Genomic DNA, 6058 nt, shown 5'->3' on the forward strand with positions numbered 1-6058 from the left:
GCCATAGAACAAGGAGCTGTTCTGGTGGTGGGCCATCCATAGCAATGAGAGGTTTCCATGGTTACTGTCTAGAAGCAATGTTTTTGTCGCCCTTGGGCTTCATAACGAGGGTAGGAGTTTCATTTCCATCCTTAGTGGTCCAGGTGGTGGGACCAGTTTCCACATACAGTGCATTGAGCTCTCCAACCCCAGGTCATCCCATGTGTTTAGAATCACCCCAGTTGGCTGTAGTGAAAGCCTAACAGAACCACCCAGCAAGGACACTGAAGGTCCTTTGTGGCCTCTCTCCGTCTTCCTTGCCACTTCCTCAGCCATCCCACCTCCCCCTAGAACTTGGGGTGGGAAATGGGATTCCCAAGGGGTTCCAAGACGTGTGTCAAGAAAACCCCAAATACTCCAGCCATGACAACGTGTTCAAGTATTAAAGAGGCTTCCCTAAAACTGATCTAGCACTAGCTGTCAGCAGCCAATCCTTGGGGAAGTAATAGAATATGAGGAGCTGACAGCCAGGTGGTGGGGAGATGGCCCCGTGGCCCACGTGGACCCTGCAGGGCAGGCCCAGCCAACAAGGACTGCAGACTCCAGGGCGGAACATTGAGGTAAGTCAAGGTGAGGTTGGTGCCGCAAAACACCCCTTTGATTTATTTCAAAGCGCCTTCATTTTCTGGAACAAAGTTGTCACGGTAGAGCTGCAGGACAGTGTTTGTGATGGGATGCCTGACTCAGCACTTATGGAAAGTTGGTTGTTGCAAAGAAGACCACTTTGGGGTGAGCTGCTTTGCTCAAGGAAAGCCAAGATTGAGCTTTCCCATCCCCACAGCCAGGGTTGCAGTGAATGTAACTCAATGTATGGTAAGTCCCCTACGTATGAATGAGTTCCATTCTGAGAGCACATTCATAAGTCCACTTTGTTCGTAAGTCCAACAAAGTTAGCCTAGGTACCCAACGAACACAATCGGCTATATACCACTGCTTTTACGCTTGCTTCCAGACATCCTGAGCTTGAAATAAAGGTACCCGTACTACTGTACTCTATACAGTACTGTACAGTAAAGTATTGGGTTGGCCAAAAAGTGCCTTCGGTTTTTAAGTAAAAATAAAAGACATATTTTTCATTTTCTCCAAGAACTTTATTGAACAACCTATTCACCCTTTTATTCCACTACTTTCTGCTGTTTTTCAGGCAACTTCATAATTCCATCTTCCCAAAACTTTTTATCTTTTTGAGCAAAGAACGGTTCCAGGTGCCTTTTACAGTCTTCCAGGGAATTGAAATTTTTTTCCATTAAGAGAATTTTGTAAAGACCGAAATACTTGGAAATCCGAAGGTGCAGTGTCTGTTGAATATGGTGGATGAATCAGAACTTCCCAGCCAAGCTGTAACAGTTTTTGCCTGGTCATCAAAGAAACATGCAGTCTTGCGTTATCCTGATGGAATATTATGAGTTTTCTGTTGACTAATTCTGGACTCTTTTCGTCGAGTGTTGCTTTCAGTTGGTCTAATTGGGAGAAGTACTTGGAATTAATTGTTTGGTTTTCCAGAAGGAGCTCATAATAGAGGACTCCCTTCCAGTCCCACCATATACACAACATCACCTTCTTTGGATGAAGACCGGCCTTTGGTGTGGTTGGTGGTGGTTCATTTCACTTGCCCCACCATCTCTTCCATTCCACATTGTTGTACAGTATCCACTTTTCATCACCTGTCACAATTTGTTTTAAAAATGGAATGTTTTCATTACATTTAAGTAGAGAATCGCATGTGGAAATACAGTCCAGAAGGTTTTTTTCGCTTAATTTATGTGGAACCCAAACATCAAAGCAATGAACATAACCAAGCTGGTGCAAATGATTTTCAACACTTGATTTGGATATTTTGAGTGTGTTGGCTATCTCCCACGTGGTATAACATTGATTGTTCTCAATTAGTGTCTCAATCACTATCAACTTCAGCTGGTCTACCCAACCATGGAGCATTGTTCAGCAAGGAGAAATCTCCAGCATGAAACTTCGAAAGCCACTTTTCACACGACCGTTCGATCAGTCACAGCACCTTCTCCATACATTACACAAATCTTTTTTTTTTTTTTTTTGCATTTTGGTTGCATTTTTACCTTTCTTGAAATAATAAAGAATAATATGCCAAAAATGTTGCTTTTTTTTCTTCAATATTAAAATGGCTACACAAAAATTCACCAAGTTTGATAAGTCTTTTTTTAAATGCACGCTGATATGACAGCTGTCACATACAATCTAACAAAATCGTTTCAAATGAATTTAAAGACAACTAAGTGCTACTAGAGCCATCTGACGGAAAAAAACGAATGAACATTTTGGCTAACCCAATACACAAAAGTACAACTACTTGCAGAGGATGCACACACGTGACAATGTACGCCAGACACGTGAACTAACTTACGTAATTGGACACGCGAACGCACATTCGCATCTTTGAAAGTTCGCAACTTGAAGCTTCATATGTAGGGGACTCACTGTAACAACAACTGTGACTTCTCGTGCTCAGGAGTATCTCTGGGCAAGAGCTCTGGGACGGGTACCAGATGGCCCAGAAGCCTTCCATTCAAGAGCCCAGGGGACATGGATGAGTCACTCAACACTGGTGCCTTCTCGGCTATAAAATGGAGAAGACAGCTACCTACCTTCTTCCCAGAGTAATTGTGAAAATGCAAATAAAGGATGGGGCAGAGAGAAAAGTCGGGTGGGGGTAAGTGTGAGCCAATGAAATGCATGCAGCCGTGAGTTTTAGGATTCTGCTCATGTAATTGCCCTGTTTAAACCTGTCAGTGGCTTTCCTTCACCCTTGGAAGAGAATTCGAAGCATCTTACCATGGCTTATGTAGTCTTGAATGCTCCCCTCCCCTCTGGCTCACTACACACCAGCCACACAGGCTTTTTTGCTTCTCCTAGTACTTTCCAGACTCATTCCAGCCTTTGCACATTCTGTCCCCTCTGCCTGGAAAGCTTCTTCTCCAGCTCCTTGCAGGACACACCTACCTCATCCTTCAAGTCTCAAACTGAACGTCACCTCCGGGGGAGTCTGTCCCAGGTCTCTCTCAGCCAATCACTCTCTATTACATACACATTATCCTGCTAGGTGGTCCTTATAAACCATCTGAATTATCTCACTTATTTTGTAGTTCTCAACCCTGAGAAAATTCATAAAAGACCCCCATGTCCAGGCCACAATGGGGACAAGTTTAATCAATACCTCCAGAAACAAATGAAGGACATAAGTATTTAAAAAAAAAAACTTCTTCTAGTGCACAGCCAGGATTGGGAAACACTGACATATTTGCTCCCCTGTTTATTGTTTGCCTGCCCTTCTAGACTGTTCAGTGGGGACTTGTTTTCCATAGCAGTGTCTTGTGCCCTGGGTGGCAGAAGTGGTCACCCTCTGCGGTTATGGTTAATGTCTTTTCTTGGGGCGCTGGCAACAGACTACAGTGTGACCACTTTCCTGGCCCTCTCAGGAGGCACAGACGAGCTCTGAATTTTCACAGTGACACTTTGTCCCCTGTGGCCCCTGCAGGTAGATGACCAGCATTTTACCCCTTTAGCTGAGCTGGTGGGTGGAGTTTTTCCAGTCTCCTTCCACCTACTCAGAGACCTTCATGACTCTTGCCCTACATGGGAGGCTCATCCCCAGCCCCACTCCAAAGACCTTGGCCAGCTCAGCTGCACATTGGAGCCACTGGGGGAGTTTAAAACCCACTGGTACCTGGACCCCACACCCTGGGATTCTGATGTGATTGGTCTGGGGTGTGGCCTGTGCATCTCCAGAAGCTCCCCAGCTGGTGCTGAGGTGCAGCCCCAGCTGGAAAGTGCCGACCCAGACCCAGTTCCTGAACCCTGGCACCTCTTCCACAGCAGCCCAGCTCAGGCCTCTGGTTGGAGGCCATGCTTTCATTTATGGCTTCTGAGGGTTTTCTTCCTTGATTTCAGGTTGGCAGGTTTTATTGTTGCTGCTCCTGTGTCAGTCACGTCCAGGACTCAGGACTGTTGAGTGCTTGATGCAGGAGGAAAGGCTTGGCTGCCATATTGCTTGCTTCTCCTTCCAAAATGCAAGCTCCATGAGGACAGGGGCCCTGTCTGGTGTGTTCCCTGAAGCCTCTCCAACTGCTGGAACTGTGCCCGGCACAGAGAAGGCACTTAGTAAACCCCCACTGCATGAATGAAAGAACGAGCATGAGCTGCACAGGTGTGTGAGTGCTTTGAAGAAAGACTTGTACCTCGTTGATCCCCAAAGTTGGGAGGAGTCCCACCTAATGGAAAGAACACCAAGGCATACTAAAGAGGAACAGAGATTGCTCCCACTTCCTCAGCTAGGACCTGCATTCTGGTGATTTCTATCACACTTATCCTTAGCAATAGCCCTGTGTGTTTCATTGTCCCCATTTCACAGATTAGATAACCAAGGTTCTCAGAGGTTAAAAACTTGCTCAAGATGCCAAAACTCATAAGTGGATGGTTTGATGTCAAAGCCAACACTGTTAACACCAGCCCACCCTGCTAGCCCCTCAAGACCACTTAATTCTCTCAACCTTCTACCATGTGGTCATGGAGAGAGAACAGGACTTGCCTTCCTTCCACCCAGACTCCTCACAGGCTCCTCATTGACTCTTCCCACCAGCGGAGATGCTATAGACCCAGAACACACCTGTGCGGCAATGTCGATTGTTAAACTACTTCCTTGCCAATTGGTCAAGAGCTACAGACCCCAGCCCCCAGTACCCCGTGATCCAGCACTGTGGCCAGAGTCCACTCTGATTGGTCAGGGCCCCTCTGAATTGTTGAATATTTCACATATCACCCCTGCTCCCACACCCTCCAGGCAGGAGGGCTGCTTGGGCATTTTGAACCACTGGGCAAGATACCAGAGCCTCATCACATTGGTGTTTTTGTGGAAGCCAAGCCTAGAGAAGTGGCTGCCTTTTCTCCCTCTTGTTTTCCATGGGTACATCCCTTAACCCAGAGAACATGATCTGTGTGGCCCTGTGAGTACAGATTGCAAATTCAATTCTAGAAACGTGGGGAGGCACACGAAGAAGGAGAGGCATCTTAGGACAGTCAGGCAAGACCGGTGATGGGAAACAACTATTTTGAATAGTATCTGTGAGGGCTGGCAGGCAGAAGGGTGATGGGGCACGGAAGGGGTGGCAGAGGACCAGAAAAGAACAGATAATGTTTATTGAGCTCTAACTAAATGCTTTACATGGACTAAGTCATTTAAACCTCACGGCCACCCTTTTCATGTGGATGTTATTAATATTCCCACTTCGCAGATGAGAAAACTGAGGCAAAGAAGCTGGTTAACTTGCTCAAGATCAAAAAGCTAGGAAGTGGTCAAGCTGGGATTTGAACCCAAGTCCTCGGGTTCCAAAGGGGTTCAGGAAGCCCCTAAGCTTCACCTTGATCAGCAACCCTTGATGCCCTGGGGTCTGCATTAGCCTTGCTGGTGAGTGATCCAGCTGATTCCCACAGGTGCTGTTGCCACACCAGTTTCAGCCGCTAGCCCCTCCACACCCTAAGCTGTCACCCCCAGGTCCACCCAGTGGAAACTCTCATTAGTGCAGTGACAGTGACAGGCACTGGCTGCACAGCCTTGGGCCCTGTGGATGCAGCTGCTGCCTTTTGAACTTGGCAGGGAAGCTGGGACTAGACATTCCCACCTGCACATGCTGGGCCGCTTGGCCTGGTGTCTGGGAATGAGATGGGGGCAGCCAAACCATGGGCTGCTAGAAAAATGTGGAATCACCTACTGGCAGAGGCCAGGCTGGAAACGAGAAGTAAAACCAATGAAACAGAGGACAGAAAGGCATGAATGACGAGCAAGAAGACCACAGATACAGGATGGGAAATGTCCTGGTGCTTCCCTGTGGCATCTGCAAGATGTCACCAACTATCCTAGTCAGGACTTTTGCTCCAACAGCATGCCTCAAAATTAGGTGTTCATACCAGACTGGGTTACAGCAGAGAGGTGGCCTCCAGCCCTCTGCAGCATTGGGAAACTTGGGGACCTCAGACAACCCAGAACTAA

At 47.2% G+C, this 6058-nt stretch overlaps 1 pseudogene; it reads left to right on the top strand.

The window, feature by feature from the left end:
• Positions 1–521: 521 nt before the first annotated feature.
• On the top strand, positions 522–5105 carry LOC133084592 (uncharacterized protein C15orf32-like; annotated as a pseudogene).
• Positions 5106–6058: the final 953 nt, after the last annotated feature.

Source organism: Eubalaena glacialis, chromosome 2 (assembly GCF_028564815.1).
Source record: "Eubalaena glacialis isolate mEubGla1 chromosome 2, mEubGla1.1.hap2.+ XY, whole genome shotgun sequence".
NCBI lineage: Eukaryota > Metazoa > Chordata > Mammalia > Artiodactyla > Balaenidae > Eubalaena > Eubalaena glacialis.